Source organism: Nicotiana tabacum, chromosome 8 (genome assembly GCF_000715075.1).
Source record: "Nicotiana tabacum cultivar K326 chromosome 8, ASM71507v2, whole genome shotgun sequence".
NCBI classification, from domain to species: Eukaryota; Viridiplantae; Streptophyta; class Magnoliopsida; order Solanales; family Solanaceae; genus Nicotiana; species Nicotiana tabacum.
This window is the reverse complement of record NC_134087.1, coordinates 45,227,071-45,251,970: the sequence shown is the minus strand read 5'-3', so window position 1 is coordinate 45,251,970 and position 24,900 is coordinate 45,227,071. Positions and strand designations below refer to the sequence as shown.

Below are 24,900 nucleotides of genomic sequence, written 5' to 3'. Positions count from 1 at the left end.
TATCTCAATATGATATCCATTTCAGCGGATATCTTTAAACCTCAACAAGTTCCTCTTGGACTTGGAGAAGAACATTGCATTCTCTATGATAAGCATTGTTTCCTTAGGCAGAGTTATAGTAGCTCTTCCAGAGCCTTCAATTAAATTATTACTACCAGAAATTGTAGTAATATCTGCCTTACACATACTTAAATGAGAGAAATATTTCTTCTCTTTGAATATTGTATGTGTCGTACATGAATCAATTAAACAAATATTTTTACAATTGAACTTTGATCCAAGTTTGTTTTGTGGGATATTCATATTTGCTTCCCATGGTTTGACATACAAAAGAAATATACGAATAAATATTAGTATTTTGAGAGATAAAGGAAAAGAGACAAAGTGAAGTCAATAACTCAATAATGACTTATTCAATAAGTGTGATGATAATTTTCCATAAGACACAATCTTTGATTGGACAACTTAATTAGAAAACAGATATTGCATTTAATAAGAAATTTTTTTAGTGTCAGTTGATTTAAAATCAATCCTAACTTATTGAAATGCTTTAGCAAATAGTTTCACACTAGTTTTCGTCCCTTTTTTTTCGTTTGCAAGTTTTTGTTTCACGCTAGTTTTCGTCCCGTGTATAGTTTCACGCTAGTTTTTGTTTGCAAGTTTTCGTCCTTTTTTTTGTAATTTTTTTTTCACGATTCAACCATATCACAATCTAAATGAATACTTGCCCGATACTTGGCTTTACTAGCTTAGTACAGAAAACATGAAATTTGAGATATGCCCTGCAAATAATATCTAACTCCTAACATAAATTACAACTGATGCTGACTATAAATTTTGACTATTCTCAAAGTTTATTCAATAATAGATTATACTAATTCGCCATACTAATTAAAATTACTACTCATGTAAACTATAATAATTACATGATATTTATTCACTAACTAATACGAATAAGCAAAATAAAATAAAATCAAACTACTCCATCTTCTTTACTCAAAGATTCATCACCTATCAAGTGGTCTATTTTTCCATCAGGGCGCTCATAGAAGTCTGTCACATCTAAGTGGGTGATGTCAAATTTATTGTCATAGACAAAATTAGCTTCAGAGCTTTTATTCTTTAGAGATGCTTGATAAAGCTCAACCAAATGTCTTGGTACACGACAAATATTTGCCCAATGCCCTTTTCTACCGCAACAATAACATTCAGTTTTTGAACCATTTGCCTTTGGCTTCTCATCTTTCCCTTTCCACTTTTGGTGGTTATTTTTCTTTGGGGGGTGATTAACACCAGGAAAATTTCTTTCTTGTCCACGGTCACAGCCACGACCATGACCACGAATAGGGTCACGTCCTTTTCCACGCTTAGCACAATGAGAATACACCTCATCCACTTCAAGCAATGGTGTAGACCCAATGGGTCGATTTTCATGATTTCTTATGAGCAATTCGTTGTTTCGTTCAGCCATAAGGAGAAGAGAAATCAACTTAGAGTACTTCTTGAAACCTTTCTCTTTGTACTGCTGTTACAAGACCATATTGGAGGCATGAAACATTGTAAACCTTTTTTCAAGCATATCATAGTCAGTGATAGTATCTCCATAGAATTTCAATTTAGAAGTAATTCTGAACATCGCATAATTATATTCAGAAATAGACTTAAAGTCTTGGAGCCTCAGATGAGCCCAATCATATCGTGCTTGTGGAAGAGTGACCAACTTTAAGTTGTCATATCTTTCCTTTAAGTCATTCCACAAAACAAGTGGATATTTGACTATGAGATATCCTATTTTCAACCCTTCATCAAGGTGATGGCGCAAGAAAATCAAGGTCTTTGCACAGTATTGGGTAGATGCTTTATTTTTGTGTTTAATAGCGTCTACAAGACCCATTACATCTAAATGAATTTCAGCATCCAACACCCATGTCATATAGTTCTTGCCCGAAATTTCAAGGGCAACGAACTTTCTTTTCATAAGTCAGTCATAATTAAAAAAAGGAGAAAAGTTATATCTTAATCTTCTCAAAGAGCTTCTTGAGACGGTAGAATCTCGTGCTGATAACGTGTAATAAAACAATAAAAGTAGAAGAACAATATTGCAGAGAAAGAGAGTAATTCTTATTGAATTTTGGGATGATTTACAATGGGTAAGATCTCTCTATTTATAGGGAGAAAATGACTTAGCCACAAAGTAAAACTCTCTACAAGATAGACGTTCACTCTAAATAGAATTCTATTCATAACAAATAAGGTAATTTGAAAATTAAAGTGATTATAGCCAATTAAATGATAGTGTAAAAATTATTTTGTCACGATCCAAATTTTCCTCCGTAGGATGTCATGATGGCACCTAATCTTAGGGACTAGGTAAGCCTAACATTTATGAAATAATAACCGTATTTAAATAACGACTGACAAATACGAAATAGAAATCTCTGTACAAGACTTACAATCCCAAAATCGGTAGTACAAGTCATAAGCTCTATTGAGTTTGCTAGAAACCCTACAAATACAACTGTTTCAAAATAGATATAAAACAGTGCAAGTACAGTATCAGAAGGTGACTCGGAAGTGTGAACGCAGCAACAAGTTTACCTTAGGTCTCCACAGCAAGATCTGAACAGCTAGCTAGCGATCGACTGACTTTGAAATACCTAGATCTGCACAAAAATGTACAGAAGTGTAGTATGAGTACACCACAACAGTACCTAGTAAGTATCAAGGCTAACCTCAGTGGAGAAGTGACGAGGGACAGTCAAGACACCTACTGGACTAGATAACCTGGACAAGTATAAGTGGAGAACTAACAGGGTATGATATCTCTACAAATTACACATAATGACAACAATAATACGGTGCTTGCAATAAGATTTAGAAGCAATAATTAGCAGCAGAACATAACAAGTAATAATATAGTAGAGTAAGCTGAACACAGTTTAAATCTGGTGAAAACAAATAAAAGAAGGACAAGTAGAAACTCGACAAGAATAACCGCTTCCAAATCAGGTTTATCCAATAATCTCCACGAAGTATCAAGCCTCCAAAAGAGTTACAAATTCACAGGTCCCAATTCGTGAACCCTAAACACTTGGCATCTCGTGCCATCATTACAACTGGTAACTGCACGGACGACTCACGTGCCAATAGAACTCACATAGAAGACAAGTAGACGAGGGTGTGTAGGAATGATCAATAACATCAGGATCCATCTTCTTAAACCAATAGGGGTGATTAACTATGTGTATGCTTGTGCAAGTGTTCTATCACAGTTCAGGCCAACTAGCAAGAGTAGGGAAAATAAACGGCACGTAAGAAATGATTCCCACAATTTGCACAAGGTAAAACTGACAATAGTTAGGCACGCCACTACACAAATATCAACAACAACAATGCCTTCAGGCCATCACAAGTCATCACAAATCAATCCCCGACATAGTCCACCTTGTCTCTCTACGTGCACAATAATAAAGTAAATGCTCGCCTTGTCTCGCCGCACGTGCTTAGTAATATTTCCTCATTGTCTCGACACATGCACAACACAAAGATATAGCCCACCTTATCACACCGCATGTGCATCATCACTGGTAAAATAGCACGTCAGAAACCTCATACAAACGCCCGAACAAATTCTTCCAACAATACCATGTGCCAAAAATAAAATAACACAATAGAATGGCTTTCACAACATGTGCCCATATTCCATAACAAATTTCCTCTAAACAGTTTCAATACCACAATCGTGCATAGACCTCGGCTCAGCAAACTGAGTACCACAACAACCACCACAACAATACACGAGAATAGGACAAGTAAATCAACCCAAGAGCTTTATAACACAAAGAAGCGATAGAACGAGCTCACAAAGTATAAATGAAATAGAGGATGCTAGTCTCAATAAGAATAGCTCAACAAGGGATAAATAATACGTAGCAAATGATTCCACAAAAGTATAATTCGACAACAAGGAAGATAACATGAGTCAATAATTCTAAATAAGGATGAGGCATCTATGATAAAGGATAACTAACTTCATTTAGGGTTGAGCAAATACGAAAGAGATACAACAAATTCAATTAAGGATAAGCAACGGAAAAGATAATCATAACTTCAATTAAGGATAAGCAATTAGGAAAGGATAGCATGGCAATTGAAAAGGCAACAACTTCAGTTAAGGAACACAAGAGTCAAATAGGCAATAAGAGTGTAACATGAAGCAATTAATTTCAATTAAAACATGTAGAAATAAAACTAGTAAATATGGAACTTAATCATAACAAAACAACTTCATATCCAATGAACATAAGTACCTAAGAGCCCTAAAAGGTTAATTTTCCATAAATAAGCCCGAGCACGTACTCGTCACCTCACGTACACGGACTTTACATGACACAGTTAGCATCAAAGACTCAAATCCTAAGGGGTAGTTCCCCCACACAAAGTTAGGCAAGATATTTACCTCAAAGAAGCTAGACCAATACTCTAAAATGGCCCTCTCAAGTGAAACAACCTCCGGACGGCTTAAATCTAGCCAAAATAACTTCAAATCATAAATAAAACTCATAAGAAATAATCCCGGATAATAAAGTCTCGATCTTTAACAAAAACTAAAAAGTCAATTCAAAAGTCAGCCCCCGGGCCCGCACGTCGGAACCCAACAAATTTTCATAAAACTAGAACACCCATTCCGAAATGAGTTCAACCATGCCAAAATAATCAAATTTCGATATCAATTCGTCCCTCAAATCATCATTTTACATTTTGAAAGGTTTCTTCAAAAATTACCATTTTTCCTCAACTCAAATCAATAATTATAAGATTGTTACGACCCAAGTTCTTCCTCCACGAACTGTCATTACGACACCTAGTCTCTACGACTAGGTAAGCCTAACAAATTGCGGGAATGGATTAAAGATGCAAAACTAGCCAACTAACAGGTAAATATAATTAAAAGAGTTTAAAATGCCGCTCGGCATATACAATAGTAACACTCTCGACTGAATATAACACTCTCAAAACCCAGAATCTCATGAATCACAAGTTAAAGAAATACATAGTGTTCTAACTCCAGAAGTCTAAACAAAGAAAAATACGAGAAATCTATAACTGAAAGGAGAATAGAGAGGGACTTCTAGGTCTGCGGACGCGGCAGATATACCTCAAAGTCTCTGGATCGCCTCGCCTCACGGGTAGTATGGCTGAGCAGAAGAACCTGGATCTGCACACAAAAAAATATATGCAGGAAAGGGCATGAGTACACCACAGCGGTACCCAGTAAGTGCCAAGCCTAACCTCGGTCGAGTAGTGACGAGGAAGGTCAGGGCCCTACTAGTTATATATATATATATATATATATATATATATATATATATATATATATATATATATATATATATATATATAACAAGGTAAAATAGTATGAAAGGTGACAGTATAATTAAAATACTAACGGTCAATAAAGATGAAGTCACAGAAAGAAATAACTCAGTACACATAGATAGTAACAGGGGATCTCCCAGGATAACGTCCCGTAGTCCCAAACGTAAATATGCAGAGGATCTCCCGGGATACCTTCCTGTAGTCCAAATCGTAAATGTGCAGGGGGATCTCCCGGAATACCGATCTGTAGTCCCAAAGTAAATATCCAGTACAGGGGGATCTCCCACAATACCTTCATGCAGTCCAAAATATAAATGTACAGGGGGATCGCCCGGAATACCGATCCGTAGTCCCAAAGTAAATATCCAGTACAGGGGATCTCCCGGGATGTCGTCCCATAGTCCCAAATATAAATGTGCAGGAGTCTCCCAGAATACCGATCCGTAGTCCTAAAGTAAACATGCAGGGGGATCTCCCGGAATAACGTTCCCTAATCCCAAAGTAAATACACAACCAGATCAATATACGCAACAGTCTCGGGGGAAATCTACAGTTCTATTCAAGTTCGTATCAAATAAATAGGAAATTTCTACCCTAAACATGCTACACAGAATCCAAGTAAGCAGTTAAAGCAGATAAGGCGGTTAAGTCACATAAACATGCTTTCACATAAACATGCTTTCCTAAACTAAACATGAGGTTTTACATACTAGTATTGCTCAATTAAAGGAGAAACGTAGATAAGTATTTAATGAAAATAGGGTTTTTCAGCAATTAGCACGTGTACGCACTCGTCACCTCACGTACACAACATTCATATAACAACAATACCAAAATCCTAATGGAAGTTCCCCCACACAAGGTTAGGCAAGCCACTTATCTCGAACCAGCTCAAAATCAATCCGATAACATGTTCTTGCCACGACTATCCAACTCCGAGTGGCCCAAATCCAATCAAATCAATTACATAACGTAAATAAAATTACAAGCAACTAATTTAGCTAATGAATTTAAAGCTAAGATGAGAAAATAGAAAAATGCCCAAAAATCTTCTCCGGGCCCACGTCTCGGAATTGGGCAAAAGTTACCAATTTAGAACACTCATTCACTCACGAGTTAACTCGTACAAAAATTATCCTAATCCGACGTTAAATTCTTGTTCAAAACTCAGATTTCTCATTGGGGAACTTTTTCCCCTATTTTCAAACTTCTACCCGCAAATTCCTTAATTAGATGAGAAAAATAACAATAGATTAATGTATTAGAACTAAATTAGAGTTAGAACTTGTTACCCAATAGTTCTCCTTCAAAATCTCTCAAGAAATCGCCTTCCACCAAGCTCTAAATTATTTTTTAAAGTTATGAACTCAAACCCTCGATTTCACTCTTTTTTGCCCAGTGATTTCCATTTTTGCGAGGGGTCCACAGCACCTGCGATCTCGCTTCTGCGGCTCGGGCTCCGCACCTACGAAAATTCATTAAGTCCCCAGGCACCGCACCTGCGCTCCACTCCTCGCAGATGCGCTCCTGCTTCTGCGGTCCTTGAGCCGCATCTGCGACCAATGACCTTCAAGCCTTAGACCGCATCTGCGGTTGCCAAGCTGCTTCGGCGGTGCCACACCTGCGGTCCAAAATCAGCAGGTGCGAAAACAACAGGTTCAGCAAATTTCAGAAATTACCTAAGTCCAAATTCAATTCTGTTAAGCATGCGAAACTCACCCGAGGCCCCCGGGACCTCAACCAAACATATCAACTAATGCTTAAACATTATACGAACTCAGTCGAACCCTCAAATCACATCAAACAACGCTAAAATCCCGAATCACTCTCCAATCCAAACCTAATGAACTTGAATTTTCAAAATTCTACAACCGATGCCGAAACCAACCAAACCATGCCCGATTGACCCCAAATTTTACACACAAGTCATATTCAACACTACGGATCTATTCCAACTTCCAGAATCGGATTCCGAACCCGATATCAAAATTTTACTATCGGTCCAAAAACTCCAAAAATTCAACTTTCGACATTTCAAGACTAAATAAGCTACGGAACTCCAAAACACAATCCGGACACGCCCCTAAGCTCGAAATCACCCAACAGAGCTAATAGAATTGACGAAATTCCATTTCGGACACGTCTTCATACTGTTCCGACTACGGTCCAAATTTTAAGACTTAAACTCTCATTTAGGGACTAAGTGTCCCAAAACACTCCGAAACTCAAGATGAATCGTCCCGGCAATCACAATAACAGAAATAGACTCGGGGAAAGTAGTTAATAAGGGATCAGGGCGTTAATTCTCAAAACGACTAGCTGAATTGTTACAAAGATAGAATCATGGAATATAATAAAATTCGGGTGAAGAACACTTACCCCAATAATTTTCTTGAAAAACTCACGAATAATCGCTCAAAATCGAGCTCTACAACTCCAAAAATTGATTAAAAAAATGGATAACCCTCGAAATAGAGTACTTTTATATTCTGCCCAGGTGTTTGTACATCGCGATCGCGGAATTTTAACTGTGATCGCGAAGAGGAAATGACTACTGTCCAAAATTAAATGCTATGCAATCGCGAACAAATGAGTGCGATTGCGAAGAGGCAAAAATTTTGATGCCCAAGGACTGCACTACGCGACCGCGTGAGGTGATATGTGATTGTAGAGGAGGAGGGGGAAATCACCAGTTGTTACAACTGAGCTATGCAAACACGGATAGAGAGATGCGAACGCGGAGAAGGAAATTGATCAGCCCACCTGAACATCCTTCGTGATCGCGTCTTCACCTACACGATCGCATAGAAGGATATCAGACACCAGATTTCAGAATTCTAAAACTTGAGAAAATGGCACGTGGCCCATCCGAATGCACCCCGAGCCCCTAGGACCACGTCGAAACATGCTAACAAGTTTCATAACCTAACACGGACCTGCTCGAGGTCTGAAATCACATCAAACAATGTCGAAACTATGAATCGCACCATGAGTCAAACTTATGAACTTTCAAATCTTCCAACTTCCAAAACTCAGCGATGAAACATATCTAATCAATCCGGAATGACGCTAAATTTTGCATGCAAGTCCTAAATGACATAACGGAGTTATTCCAACCTCGATATCACCAAAGTCAACTCTTGGTCAACCCTCTCAACCTTCCAAAACTTCAACTTTTCCAACTTTCGCCGAAATGCTTCAAATTATCCTACAGATCTCGAAATCCAAATCCGGACGTACGCCTAAGTCCAAAATTATCATACGAAGTTGTTGGAATTTTCAAAATATCATTTCGGAGTCGTTTTCTCAAAGTGAAAACTCCGGTCAACTCTTACTGCTTAAGCTTCTAAAACAAGAATCCCTCTTCCAAATTGACTTCGAACATCTGATAACTGAACTCGGCCACACACAGAGGTCAAAACACATAATATGAAGTTTCTCGAGATCTTAAGCTGCCGAATGAGATGTAAATTCTCAAAACGATCGGTCGGGTCGTTATATATATAAGTCCTTTCATAATTAATAATGAAACAAATATATAAACATGTTTCCATGTTTACCATAACTGTTACGTGCCTTAAGTGTTAATTGTTTTTTTTTTGGGGGGGGGGGGGGGTTTATCAAAATTTAGGAATTAAAATGGTAACTGTATACTTGTTGGTTTCCTAAAAATGAAAAATAGCCGAAGAACCACAAGGGTTATCAAAATTTAGGAATCCTTGGAGATTTCATCTGAAAAGCAACCTCTCTTAGCCCTTAGGTGTACCGAGAAAACAGAATGTTCCCCACCCCCCCACCCCCCCAAAAAAAAAAAAATTACTATAAGATGGGATAATATGACTTTTTATTATTGAAAAGTATAATATAAAAATACGATGTTTGGTTCAAATTGTGTACTATGATTTTCAAATTTTAATTATGTTCGAAAGCGAACCTTACCCAAGGACTTTATTAATCTAAAAAAATAATGTATATACATCTACTATTTGACAAGCACTGATAGCAAATCTCTCTTAATTTTCCCAGCTAGCTAGCTCAAATTAGACTTTTAAGTAAATGATTAGACTTAAAGCAAGCACCACTAGGTTGCCAAAAAAAAAACAACAACTCACAATTCACATGGTGTCACTTAAATTGTTGCCTTCCTATTATTATTGACTTCTCTACCCAAACATGATTAAATGCCTTGCATTTAGCCATTTCCATGTTTTTCCCTTTTATTACTTTTTCTTTTTCTCCCATTACACCCAAGATGTTTGGTGTTGGGTGGTGGGGCTGGGGAAACTTTACATGATTGTCATCAAATTTAAAAAATATGAACCACTATGAAGGGAAGGTTACCATTTTTCATCCTAATGTAATTATATATGTCTAGTCAATTTGCAGTTTCATGATAGGCAAACATCTTGATTATTTGCATTTTGGTCTATCTGGGACTGGCATCCCCTAAAGTCAACCATAAGCTTGTTCAGTTTTTTGTTGCTGATCCTCTGCTGGATTATTCTTGTGTCATTCTCCATACTATCATATGCACACAAAAGAAAAGAAAAATGTTACGTAATGTACATATTATGTAATATGTGAAAGAATTGAAATAATTTAAATGAGGCATATACCTTTGAGGGGACGAAGGCAAAGGGGACAACATTTTGGCAAGGTGAAAAGCATCTTGTTGTTGGTTAATGATGTGATTGAAGCACAAATATCGACCGTAGGTTGCTACTTTTTCATATACACAAATGTGGGCATCGACCAAGAAATCAAGATCGACAGTCACAAACACACCATCTTCGTACATCTCAGCTGCTCCTTTAAGGTAAGGATTTGAGATTGTTAAGTCAGGACCCATTAACAGACCTGCATTTATAGTAACCATGTTGATTCCTCTGTCCATTGCCAATGCCCAAGCTGTCTTCTCTGCTAGTGTTTTCGATATAGCATGCCACAGCTGTCCATTTTCAAATCAAAACCACTTATCATTTTCTGTGCGCAATTCTATGACACTTTGAATTTTGCACTTAGCAAGTAGGTTTGGAGTAATGATAAAGTTATCTTCGAATAACCTATAGGTCACGTGTGGAATCAACCATTGATGTTAGGCCCCATACTTTTGGTGCCCCCTATTTTGTTAATAGTAGGTTTTATGTCTAATTTCATCAAAAACTACTTAATATTTTATGGTAAAATTACAAGATTCTTAAAAAAAATAAAAATGAAAACTTTTTATTCATGTAATTGATTAGCTATATTATCAATTAAAAAAATTAGAAGAAATCGATTAAAAAGTTGTTAACTACTTTGCATCTTAAAAAGATAGACTTTAAATGAAATACACAAGAAATGTTTTTTTTTTTGAAAAAGAAAACTTAAGGTCTCGTAACAAAACTATGCTTTAGGCCATTAATTTTGTTAAGCCGCCCCTGGCATTAGGGTGGGTTCCCTATATCACACCCCTTGAAGCTAGTGTGGTATTTTCTCTGACCTGTATGAATGCGAGATGCTTCATGCACCGACTGCCCCTTTTCTTTAATAAGTAGCTTTTAGCACTTCAAGTATTCCTTTTTCTTTTATTATAAAATTATTCACTTAGAAATAACTGACCATGTAAACGAATTTTTACACTATTAAATTACCTAAAATATAATTAGAAATAATGGTTTGCAGTAAGTAGCATTAATTAGTATCTTAACAAATAAGGTAGGTAACTTGTTACAATATGTTAGAATACAAAAATAGTACATATAAATACACAATTCAAGTAGGTAAATTAAATCCTTTTGCAAATCATCTATGCATGCAAATAGGACGGTGAATGTATTCAAAACAGTAAAGGTAAAAATAAAAACACATGATAAGTATGCATAATATATGACACGCACCTTGAATTTACGACAAAAGTTGATGTCAGTCCAATGTCTTTCATCAAGATAATCCGTAGATGCAGATTGATCTTTAACGTGTCCCCAAATAATAGTAGTTGCAGAGGAATAAAGACAACTTTTTCTATGGTGTCTGTTTGCGCGCATGCTTCCAATACATTATGTGCTGCCCTCACCTCCACTTCTGCCATATCTTCCTGTCATCGTACATTTATTCATCTTTGTTAATTATTCCTGCTTGATCGATCTCATTCAACCTCTATTAACCAAGTAATTTATCAATTCTTAATTAAACACCTCGCTAAATAATGTTTTGACTTTAGTACTCCATCCGCCTTACAAAACAAGTAACCCTATACAGGGAACGGCTCTGTTAATTAGATTATGTTTTGCATTAATTGCCACACGATGATAGCAGTAATTAGTTATTCTAGACCACCGTATTTATATTAAATGAACACGGCTAAAATTATGTATTTTGATCATTAGATTTATGTTATGTACATAAACAATGTAAATAATTTTGATACTGTCATAGCATTGAACTGATTATAGCAAGTCGTCACTGCATATATTTTTCAATTTACACTTTACTGTATCAAACTTGCTACGAAAAGTTACTACATATTTTACACGATCAGTACAATTTAAATTATTATAGTATGTCTATATTTTTCAGTTAAGCATGTTAGACTTACGATGAAAAGTTGTCTACTGTTGGGGGCAAAATTTATCTGATAGTGTAAAAACTTATATATTGTACATAAAACTTAAACTCATTGTCATTAATTATATTACCACCCAGACAAGAGTATTTAATGATCACAAAATTAAACCCATGATGGATCAAAAAATTACAACGCATGCTAGCTAGCTGTAGAAATTAATTAGAAATTCAAGTATGCTTACATCGTAAGTGGGATAATCAGAAGGAGGCTGAAACGAGTAGAATAAACCAGAACAACCCTTCAAAGCAGCAAGTATGGTATGGTAATCAAAAGGGTCGGACTCAAAAATTTTCAATTTCTTCTTATGATCACATTCAATCCCCTTCAACGACAACGAATTCTCCCCTAATGAACATATCATAACTCGTTAATAAAGAAGAATAATAATTGAAGAATATATAGTACTAAGCTCTAACCATGAGTTTGAAGTGCAGCATGAACTGTGTAACCTCTCTTGAGAAGACGCTTTACTAACTTTGTACCAAATCGACTGGAACCGTCCATTACACATATGGTATTGAATATGCAATTATACGAAGCTGGAGCCATGTAAACAAGATTAATATTATTTGGGCAACTTTAATTTATGTGTGTGAGAGAAAGTATGTATATATCTCAAGTAAGTTTGGGTTGTAGAGAGTTTGGTGGAAGATCTCCGTATATAAAGCAAAGTGAAAGAGCCTAACGAGATGGTCCCAGCCAGCCCAATAATAGGACTGATTTGTAAATTATTTTTTTGGTTCAAAGTGGACTCATAATTACTTACTTTTAAGTGGGCAATGGAAAAAATTGGACTCATGTACAATGAAATAACAACTACTCCCTCCTTATCCACGTTATGTATTGGCAAGGTTTAAGAACGTCAAAGTGCTTAATTATATTATTAATAATTCAAAATATTTAACAAAAAAAATGTGATCTAAGAAGATTAACATATTGATTCCGAAATAGTACTAATGTAATTGTTACATAAATTGAAAGAAAAGAAGTATTAGCTTTAAGTGAGTAGCTTGATTGGAAGAATTCTGTTACAATTATTATTTCTTTCCCTATTCAACTTAGTTAACCCTATGAAAATTCTAAATAGTGGTTAGATGAGTGTAAAATGTGAGGACTTTAACTTATTATAAATAATGATAGTGTAAGTAACAATAATTTACATATTAATGTTTAATTTTCTTAATAAGTCGAACTAGTAAGGTAGAAATAAATTTATTACAACATATTTAAATGCACTGATAGTTTAAAAAATAGGCACACTTTCACATATAAGAGTTTCTCATTTTAATAAAGTTGTGACCTCTTTAATTATTGGATTGCCTGATTATCCATAGTTGTTGGCTTAACCTATAGTCTATCCGTGTCAAGCTAATTAGAGAATAAAGCATGTCCACGTTAATTAAAGAAGAAGGTTTATCGTCATGTTATGGTTGACATCTACTAACTGTGCAACTGCAATTGTTGGATTCATTCATTAGCTAATAAATGCAACCGTTGACCATGATTTCTCACGAACTCCCAACTCCCGTTGACGTGTTCTAAATGCATTCACCTCATTTATACTTACTATATATAACTTGCAACACGGAGAAATTAAATGATTATTATATTGAATAGACTAGTAATATTTTTATCAATTATTTAATATTTGGGCTACGTAATACTCCTTTCGTTCACTTTTATTTGTCTATTATACTAAAAAAATATTTTCACTTTTACTTGTCCATTTTATTAAATCAAGAGAAAGACAATTTTTTTTCATATTTTACCCTTTGTATTGGTCAAAATCTGACCACCCCGACCAGGTTGCCCACGACCCCCTTTTTAGCAATCGAGTAACGAAAGTCAATAGAGTCCACTTCATTTCTCATCCACAATATTCGACAAATCGAAAAGAGCAACGCCTGGAATCACGACCAGAACGCACCGCTGGCCCGAGCGCGTCAAGTCACGCTAAGGGTGAAGGGATTTATATATATATATATATTATATATATATATAGCCCAAGAAGGCTTTCAAGGGAGGGGCTTCTCCATTTTTTTCCCACAGAAGGAAAATAAAAACAAAGCTCCATTCTTGTATCTTGTACAAAAATAAAACAATTGTAATATTCTTTCTTCAGGGACTGAGGAAGAAGGCAATATTGAATCTTAACGAGATTGTCGATATTTTCGTCATCCCCTACACATTTGTTATTATGAAATCTCTTGGTTTGGAATCAATTAAGTTTGACTACGCCTTTATCTTTGATTGATTTGTCCAAAAGAGTTTAACATCTTTTGAATCAAACAATTTGGCGCCGTCTGTGGGGATTTCCTAGTGAAAACTCCTAGTTTTTCCCAGATCAAAGCCGAGAAACACAATCATTCACCAAGAGAAGCACGAAAGGAGAATCTAACTCACGCGAGACATGGGAATAGCGCGTTGAGGGAAGGAGAAACAAATGAATTCACGAAACCTAGAATTCTTCGCCCCATCAGCTGTGAATATCCTGAACAAGGCAAACGATGCTACAATCCAACTCCCCCCCAACCGGACCACCAGACGGGAGCGAAGAACATCTCGCTCTCACCTCCCACACTTCGTCAAAGTAAGCACATAAGATCTGCGTGGATGAATGTACACAACAACATCTAGATCGAAGAACAAAAATCACTTTGATGCAGCCGAAGCCCTCCCTGCCGGCAGCATCTCCGAGCTGAACGGCCGGAGTCAGATAGGAAAAGTATAATGCGCGCATAGCGCGAGCCTATGCGAAATGTTGACGCTTCGTGTCCACCAGTGTTGAACCATCTGATGCAAGCAATACCAAACAAACTGGGACTTCCACGGAAAATGCCCGACCCTCCATAAACTAGAAAGGTTCGACCTCGCTCGAACATCGACGGGATGTTATTTCGATAAGTTCGAACTAACACCCATTAAGGCCAAGGGCCTTCGCCATCAAAGAAAAAAGAAAGGTTAGACCTCGCTCGAACGTCGACGGGTTGTTATTTCGATGCGTTCGAAATAACACCCTTTAAGGCCAATGGCCTTCGCCATCAAATGAAAGAAAGGTTCGACCTCGCTCGAACGTCGACGAGTTGTTATTTCGATACGTTCGAAATAACACCCTTTAAGGCCAAGGGCCTTCGCCATCAAATAAAAAGGAAAGGTTCGACCTCACTCGAATATTGATGGGCTGTTATTTCGATAAGTTCGAAATAACACCCTTTAAGGCCAAGGGCCTTCACCATCAAAGAAAAAGGAAAGGTTCGACCTCGCTCGAACGTCGACGGGCTGTTATTTCGATAAATTCGAAATAATACCCTTTAAGGCCAAGGGCCTTCACCATCAAACGAAAGAAAGGTTCGACCTCGCTCGAACGTCGACGGGTTGTTATTTCGATAAGTTAGAAATAACACCCTTTAAGGCTAAGGGCCTTTGCCATCAAAGAAAAAGGAAAGGTTCGACCTCGCTCGAACATCGGCGGGCTGTTATTTCGATAAGCTCGAAATAACACCCTTTAAGGCAAAGAGCCTTCGCCATCAAAGAAAAAGGAAAGGTTCGACCTCGCTCGAACGTCGACGGGCTGTTATTTTGATAAGTTTGAAATAACACCCTTTAAGGCCAAGGTCCTTCGCCATCAAACTAGAAAGGTTCGACCTCGCTCGAACGTCGACGGGCTATTATTTCGATAAGTTCGAAATAACACCCTTTAAAGCCAAGGGCCTTCACCATCAAAGAAAAAGGAAAGGTTCGACCTTGCTCGAACGTCGACGGGCTGTTATTTCGATAAGTTCGAAATAACACCCTTTAAGGCCAAGGGCCTTCGCCATCAAACGAAAGAAAGGTTCGACCTCGCTCGAACGTCGACGGGCTATTATTTTGATAAGTTCGAAATAACATCCTTTAAGGCCAAGGGCCTTCGCCATCAAAGAAAAAGGAAAGGTTCGACCTCGCTCGAATATCGACGGGCTGTTATTTTGATAAGTTCGAAATAACACCCTTTAAGGCCAAGGGCCTTCTCCATCAAAGAAAAAGGAAAGGTTCGACCTCGCTTGAACATCGACGAGTTGTTATTTCGATAAGTTCGAAATAACTCCCTTTAAAGCCAAGGGCCTTCGCCAAAAAGGAAAAGAGTTTGACCACCACCGGAAGAAAAGAAAAATCGAGACTCGTCGGGCGAGCCTCTGTCTCGCTCCGAGGCCATGGACAGTTAGAATAAAAAGTGAAGTACAAGGCAAATAGCGAAAAAGGAAACTTTAATTTATGCAATGTCATAGTACGGGCTATCGCCGCTTACATATAGCCAAGGCCGACCAATAAAAAAAGGGAAAGAAGAAGAGGAAAAGAAGACGGAACGAACAGACGACAATCAACAAATAAAATAAAAATAAAAACAAAGGACAACACTCTTCATTCGGCGTCATCACCACCATCATCACCGCCACTATCATCACTATCTCCACTCGGCTCATCATTATCATCATCCACACCCCCATTGGCTTCGGCTATCGCCGCATCGTATCCACAGTTGATGCGAGCCTTCGATCGCGCTTCCTCGTAAGCAGCCTTGGCCACGACGCCCGCCTCCCACAAACTCTTATAGATGTCTCGCTCGGCTTCAGCATAAACCCAGAGCTCATGCACTTGGCGCGGAACGGCAGCGGAGGACGACGTAACCTGGGCCTGTAGTCGTGCATTTTCCGCCTCCAAGGCCGCAACTCGATCTCCCAGAATCGACGCCTTCTGATCAATCGTTCCAATGTGTTCCTCGAGCCTCGCCTCCCTAAGGGTAGCTGTCACTCTCTCCGACTCCTGTTCAGATTGGAGTATGTGTATGGTGTCCTCCAAGGCTGTTGCCCTCGCCAAAGCCTCTGACCAAGCTCTCTCAATGTTCTCCAAACCAGCGACTTTGCTCTCCAGTGCGGTCAATTTTCTCATCCACTCTGTACTCATCGCCTCAACCTTGACCAAGTTCTGGTCCATCTCTGACTGCATTGACCTCAACCTACCCTGAAAATGCTCACACTCCGCCGCGATCCCCTTGCCCAACTCGAGCTCCTCGTCCTTGATGTGAAGCTGTTCCTCAAGTTCGCTCTTACTACAGATCATTTGCATCAATTACTAGTCCCTTTTTTCCAACTCCTCGCCGAGAGACCGATTACGGGGATCCTCCCTCAGCCGCTCATGCATCTCGTGACATCTGTCGCGGTAGCGACGGTACTTCCCTAGCATCTTCAAGAAAATCCTTGCCCCGGACGTTGGCCCTGCAAATGTTTTCTACCTCCACTATGTATGTCTGAAAATCATAAGGACGGGGTTAAACCAATACTTTCTGATAGAGGAAAAGTCCTAAAGCAAAAACAAAATGCAACGTATCCTCAAGCCCATGACAGCCACCTCATCCCTCAACTCAGCATCGGGGATATCCCGAAGGTACTCATTCTCAGCTTCTGAACATAAATGGCTGAATTACGGCACCAGATCCTCCCCCTCCGCCAAGAGGTTAACGCTGAAAGGGATCTAAAGAATACGAGCCGAGCCCCCCGCGTGAACCACCGAATGAGTGAGGCCCTCTTCGAACATCCTGACATCATCGGGATCCAGGTCTGACTCGGACTCATACTCGTAAACCATCATGCCTTTTCCTCTTTCTGCTGCCGAAGGAGGAGCACGATCCGTTGCAAAAGAGGAGGGCACGTCTAAAAGCACAACAGCGGCGCCAGAGGTCTGGTTCTCTACCACGACAAGGTGTTGATCGCCAGTAACAACAGGGACTTCTAGCTGAGCCACGGCGGTAGCTGGAGTTTCCGAGCGCTGACCGCCGACGCCAATTTCAACAATCCCCTATGCCTCTATGGGAGATGCTGCAGCAACACCTTCTCCTAAACCCGTCGGGGGAGAATCATCCAGGAGAATCACTGTCGGAGGCGCCATCTCAAACTCTACTCTCCGTCTCTTCGATGGCCCTTCCTCCTCCCCAGTCGATGGTGACTCATTCGTAGAACGGACGGCACTGGTCGGGATCTCGTCCTAAGAAGCAGCCCTCGCTGGATTAACCAAGGACGAGCGGATGCGGCCGTCTAGCGAAAGGCTAGCTGAGGGGCCCTTGCTCTCCGCACCCTCCCTGACAACGACGAACAATACATAAGAGGCTAAACAACAATAAAAAGGGGGGAAACAGTAGATAAGGACGTCATCTCACCTGTAAGAGGCCTGCGTCCAAACCTCTCATGGAAAGTCGACCAGGTACAAACTCCCACTGTGTGGGGAAGAATGGCCTCCACCCATTCGTGAATCCCTTCAATAGGCAGCGGGGGAAATCTCTCAGCTACAGAAAAACAAAGTGGTTTAGCATCCACGAAAAATGGTCGAACATTTCATTAATTAAAAGACACAAACTTACGGGCAAAGTTCCATCTCTCAAGGAATCCCACCGGGTCCGCCACAATATGCTCGGTCCGCACATAAAAGTAATTTTCATAGAAACAACGATTGGTTCTATCGTCCATCTTTACCACTAGACCCTTTGATCCCTGAGGACGCGCATGAATCATCGTACCTCGAATTAGTTGTGGAGCAAAAATGCTAAGCATATGGCCCAAAGTGAACTCACGGACCGACAAGTTCCGCATATTTGAGCAGCATGAGAAACAACTTGTACAAATAAGGAGAAAGCTGAGCAGAGCACACCTCGTAGTAGCGGCATAAATCTACCACCAACATGGGGAGAGGAAGTGAGTACCCTACAATAAAGAGGTAGGTGTAGAACACACAATATCCGGGGCAGTCGAAGTGAACTCTGTCATCCCCCTCCGCCGGCCGCATCTTGACGAAATCGGGGATTCCCCACCGTTCCCTCAATTCTACAATTCCCCTTTCTCTCACAATGGAAGTGACAGGTTCCGGCTCCGCTCCACCGCCGAAACTGAAGTCAGTCGCATCCCTCCCGGGGCGAGGCAAAATTTCATCTACTAAGGGAAGCTCCTCACCCTCCACCGCATCAACTTCTCCGGCGATCTGAACAGAACTCTCTAGCACCGGATTAGCGGTAGGGAGATTATCATGAGAAGAATTGCCAGCCATTTGTAGCAAGAAAACTCTCCAAGAGATGCGATACGAAGAAAAAACGAAAGGTTTCTGTGAGAAAGAAGGTAAGCAAGAATTCAGGGTATCAGAAAAAGCGATATCTGAAGAACATTTCAAATGAATGATGAAGCGAATTACTCAAATGACAAGTTCCCCTATTTATAAGATACATAAATTCCCTGAGCCCTAAACCCAAGAGTCGCCATTTGAATCTGATAGGGCACGATACGTTTCAGTTTCCCAGGAACGTGTGTCATAATGGTGGCATCCACGAACTAACGCTTCATTGTCAACCGGCGTTTCAGTTCCGAAACCATCGCAACGGTCCACGAGTATCAAAACAACACCTCCACTCCGCCAAAAAGTTCACAAAACGCGACTAAGAAACAGAAAGTTGGAGGTCAAATTCCTCTCGACTATGCTGCAAATATGATCTGTCCGTCGAGCCCGACAAAGGATGGCCCCGACGGACGGAGGGACTAACTGTATTGGTCAAAATCTGACCACCCCGACCAGGTTGACCACGACCCCCTTTTTAGCAATCAGGTAACAAAAGTCAATAGAGTCCACTTCATTTCTCCTCCACAATATCCGACAAATCGAAAAGAGCAACGCCTGGAATTACGACCAGAACGCACCGCTGGCCCGAGCGCGTCAAGTCACGCTGAGGGTGAAGGGATTTCAATTATATATATATATAGCCCATGAAAGCTTTCAAGGGAGGGCTTCTCCATTTTTTTCGCACAGAAGGAAAATAAGAACAAAGCTCCATTCTTGTATCTTGTCCAAAAATAAAACAATTGTAATATTCTTTCTTCAGGGACTGAGGAAGAAAGCAATATTGAATCTTAATGAGATTGTCGATATTTTCGTCATCCCCTACACATTTATTATTATGAAATCTCTTGGTCTGGAATAAATTAAGTTTGACTACGATTTACCCCTTCATCTTTGATTGATTTGTCCGAAAGAGTCTAACATCTTTTGAGTCAAATACCCTTATCATTAATTAATCATTCTCCAAATCATTTTTTAAGTTTTTTTAAAATACTATCATTATTATGAATAGAGCTGTCAATATCAGCCTAGCCCAGCCCATGCAGGCTTTGGCATTTGACGGGCTGGGCTAGGTCGACCCACTATTTGGATGGGCCTTAAAATGGTTAGCCCAACCCAGTCTTATGTGGGCCACCTGTTGTCTCATCATTTTTAAAAATTATATATATATATGTGCGCACGCGCAAAAATATACTTGTTGGATATAAAGTTTCTACAATACTTAATATCTTTTGATATTGTTCTAATAGATTACTATAAAATATAAAAAAGGAGGACAATATTTCATTCATTAAAAGTTAATACTCAACATAAACTACATTTTCATGGTACTAATGGCATATCCAGCACCAATAAATCATTTTCATTAAACACATTTGAATCTTCTTGTGAAACAAAGATGTGTTAACATCTTCATTTTTATTTAAATCTATAATTATATGCAATGTTAATTAGTTAAATATTAAGAAATAACAAAAAATTTAAGAACAAAAATACTTAAATTCACATAAAAATATTATCAATTTGAGATTGACTACGTTTCTTGTTATTTTAAGTTCCCTCCAAAAAAAATTATATTTGTCATTAAATACATTTATTAAGTCCACGGGCTGGCCCAGCCTAGCGTCGGCCAAGCCTCACGGGCTACGGGCTTACTTGGTCCGGGCTTAAAAGCCTCGTTTTAAACGGGCTCCAAAAATCTTAGCTCAACTCACTTAAATCACGGGCTGGATTGGACCGGTCCAGCGGGCCAAGCCCATATTGACGGCTCTAATTATGGGTAAATTGTAAAATATATACTTTATTTATTTTTTATTAAAGAGAGCATAAAGTCAAAAGTGGACAACAAAAGGTAAACGGAGGAAGTATATCTATACTATGTCAAAAGCACGAAGACCTTTAGCAAAATATCGTTCGTTTTTTTTACCTTTTAAAATCAATTTTATATTGGACAAAATTGTCATTTAATTATTTTTTTAAATTTTTAGGACTTTGAAATATACTAAAATTTTAATTATTAAATGATTCCTTATTTGAACTAATATAAAAAGGCCTAAAATTTAGAATTTCAAAATCAAATAAGATTTTACCAAAAATGGACAACGTAATCGTAAGGACTTTGAACCAAATATTAGGAGTATCCGACTTTCCATTCAACTGCTGTTCACTTTTTGTGTTTGTATGTGACTTTTTTCAATTTATTTTAGTTGTTTTTCCCTTTTTTTTCGGGTTCCAAGAATATTATTTTGTTGGTCAAGATGACTCATTAAATGCATTACTCTATATTTCGTGGCTTATCTATTCTCATCTTAGTCATGTACCCGAGATTTCTTCTTATTTTAGTCGTCTATTACTAATTTTTTATATTTTAAATTTAATCTTATATATCATTACTTTAAATCCAATCAATTACAATACAGACCCAATAAATCGAGCAAAAATGAATAAGAATATTTTTGAGTAAGCTTATAAGCAGGATAAACGATTTTGTTTTAATATTCATCTAATTAGTCAATATAATAAGTACAATCTTAATTACTATCCGCCTTACACATATATAAGATAAGAAAATTATTTTTAATAAGAGTTGTATATTCTTTAGGAACAAAATTGATTATATTATGTAATCCATCATGCGTAATATGAAATACTTTAGAAAGACATCATATGTAGAGTAAGATGTGTAGAGTAAGATGTGATCGAGATATCATTTGTATGAATGATTAATATTTGTCGAGTTGCGATGCTTAGTATGATTACTAAGGCATAACTAAAATAAGGATACAAGTTAGAACTCTCGTAAATTAAGTAAAATAAGGATAAAATATTTTCAATTGTTGATAATCTATCAAACTCAATTTTTAAAAAAATTAATATGACATAAACGCACGTGTACATAGCAAGGTTTCATACGTAAAATCGAACAACCTCAATATCTTTTAATCAAACATTAGTCCCACAATGTTATGTTTTTGCACAATGTAGCAATTACTAGAAACGAACTGGAAGAAAGAACACCACACTGGATCCAAATCCCTAAACATATGATTCACAATCTTTTTAGCCACCTTTATTTTCTTTTGAATAAGCGTTGGGTCATAAATCAATTACGTTGCTTATTGTTCTTTGCTTCGAAAACTCTTCGTGTTTCCAAGCAAAGAGGGGCAGCTGTAAGCACGTAATTTTTGACTCGCGCAAATTTTAAAGTTAGTTTTAGTATTTTAATATTTTTAAAATATTTACTTGACTTTATTTTAATATAATTTTAATCTTTTTACTTTTAGTCCTAAGACAAAAAAAAACATAAAATAGTTTTATTTATCGTGTTTATCGCTTTTCTATATTTTTATCTTTAGTTTAAGATTAATTAGTATATTTTTATTCATGGTATCTTAATTTTATCATGACTTTAGCCTATTTTCTTTACTTTTTACTTTATTGTTATAACATTTAAAAATACAAAAAAAGTAGTTTCATTTTAAAATTTTGTTTATTTACTTAACTAAGTTTAATTAATATTTTCGTAGGATTTTTGAGTTTGTCTTTGTCCAACAAGAAAAATTTGTAGGCCCGAAGGTGTGAGTCCATTTCTTTTAACTTAAAGCCAATTATTCTTAGCCCATTCTTCTCAACCCATTAGCCCATTTATGTGCAAGATTTAATCCTAGCCATCTATTTCCTTCTAATCCAATGGTCATCATCCCTTCCCACCTTCATATAAAAATACCCAATTATAGAAACCCTAGCGATCATCTTGGACCCGATCGTTCTTTTTTTCCAGCAAAAAAAAAACGACCCTTTTTATTTTAAGCAACCAGCAGCAGCGGCAGAACTTGGAGGACATCCATGGCTGCTTGCTTCTTCTTCTTCAACTAGACAAGACTACAAGAGAAACCCCATCAGCGCCTGTCTCTTTCTTCAACCTTAGAACACGACCAAGAGCTAACCCAACGACCCTAACTCCTCCAGCACCAACAACCGTTCCTCATCGAACCAGCCGGAATCAACCAGCCACCGCCCGCCAATCTCTCTAAAACCTCGCCGGAAAAGATGGCCTCCATCCCCTGAACCTCTAAGTCCATCCTAAGACTCCTTCCTCTCCAGAAACCGGGTAGCAGAGAACGGCCAAATTCCAGATTTCGCTTTCCAAAAATGAAATTTGTTTGAGGTGGTTCGAAGTTCGATTCGAGTTCCGTTCAGTCGTACGTCGAGGTTACTGTCCGAGTTCCTATTGTTGTTTTCATCTTGTTCGTACTGCGATTCGCTCGATTTTGGCTTAAAGGTTTTGTACCATTTTCAAGTGTCGAAGAAAATTTCCTAACTCCTTTTGAGGTTCCTCTCGTTTCCTTCTCTTTATTATGTGTGCTATTATTTTTCATGTGCTATGCTAATTGCATGATGATGGCGTAATGTTCTCGGTTGATATAAGTTTTGTCAAATTGATCATTTTAATTAATTACTATGAATAGAGTATAATTTATGATAAGTGAATCAACTCATGAACTATTGGTTTAAGTTGGATTAATGGGCAGTGGATTGGTAAACTCTAGAAAAGAAATATCGGCCAAGAATAGTGAAATTGATATGGGATCTAGAGTTGGAAGTTAAAAGTAACAGAATTGAGATTTTAGTACTACATTTGTTACTTTATTTCATTCTATTATCCGCTAGTGATATGTTTAGGCCGGTAACACTTGAGTAGGCAAGCCTTAGGATTTTGTAGTTTTGAGGCGAGAGGTCGTTCCCTTAGTTAAATTTATCCGGGGAATGCCCTGTTGACTTTGTATATATTTTTATCCGGGGTATGCCCCGAAGTGAATGTAAATGGAGGCCAAAAGTAGGAAGTTGTAGTATTTTATTTTATTTTCATTTTTCTTTTCTTTATTTTAGGTGGGGACGACCTCGAGCCTCTTTTGTGTTTATTTTCCATTTTTTGTGTGATTTCGCCTCAATTCGAACATTTTAAAAGCCAACTAGATCGAGTACGCAACCGTGACCTTCACGGGACTCGGCGAGTGCCTAATACCTTCTCCCCGAGTCAAATGAACCCCCTTACCCAAATCTCTGGTGTAGACTTAGTTTTAGAGTTCAAAGTGTTTTGAAAGGAAAAGTATTACTTTTGGAAAACGGTGACCTGACACACCGAAATCAAATGTCAGGTGGCGACTCTGAGTTAATCCTTTTGAACACACAATTTTATCACTTTTCAAATTGAAAACTTTTTTTGAGCTTTTACTAAATCTTTTATTTTAAGAGGGTTTCGCGAGGTTTGTTAAAAAAGGGGTGTGACATCTCTGGCGACTCTGCTGGGGAAACTTGCGGGTTCGAGCTAGTACTTGATTTTGTTGGCTTTTAGAATATTTGGTTGAGATTTTATGCTTTTTCATTAGCTTTACTTAATTTTTATTATGTTTTTATATCTTGTTATTTTCTAGTTGTTTATGTGTTTACAGTTTTTGCTTTATGTGTTTACTGCTTTATAACTGTCATCATATGCATTACCAAGTCAATTCTTTCTGCAACAAGTCTCGGAGCACGCGTCGCGTGCACGAACTCTTTGTTGAGTCAACCTTGATTTAGGAGGGGGGTCGTCGGACGTATGGAGTGGGTGGAAAGCTTGAGCATCCACCATCGACCATACGCTCCCCCGAGTTGCCTTGTTAGTGAACCCCAAACTTAGGTCAGCCTTTAGGTCATTTTTATTTGCATCATGTCATTTAGACCTAGTAGGGCTCGGTCCCAGGTACCGTGTCCCTTTGTAGGAAGTCTGTCCAAATTTTGTC

The 24,900-nt window shown here is 38.2% G+C and overlaps 1 pseudogene; it reads right to left on the bottom strand.

The window, feature by feature from the left end:
- Window positions 1–9,379: 9,379 nt before the first annotated feature.
- LOC107785762 (cinnamoyl-CoA reductase-like SNL6) lies at window positions 9,380–12,644 on the bottom strand (annotated as a pseudogene).
- Between the last annotated feature and the right edge of the window lie 12,256 nt (window positions 12,645–24,900).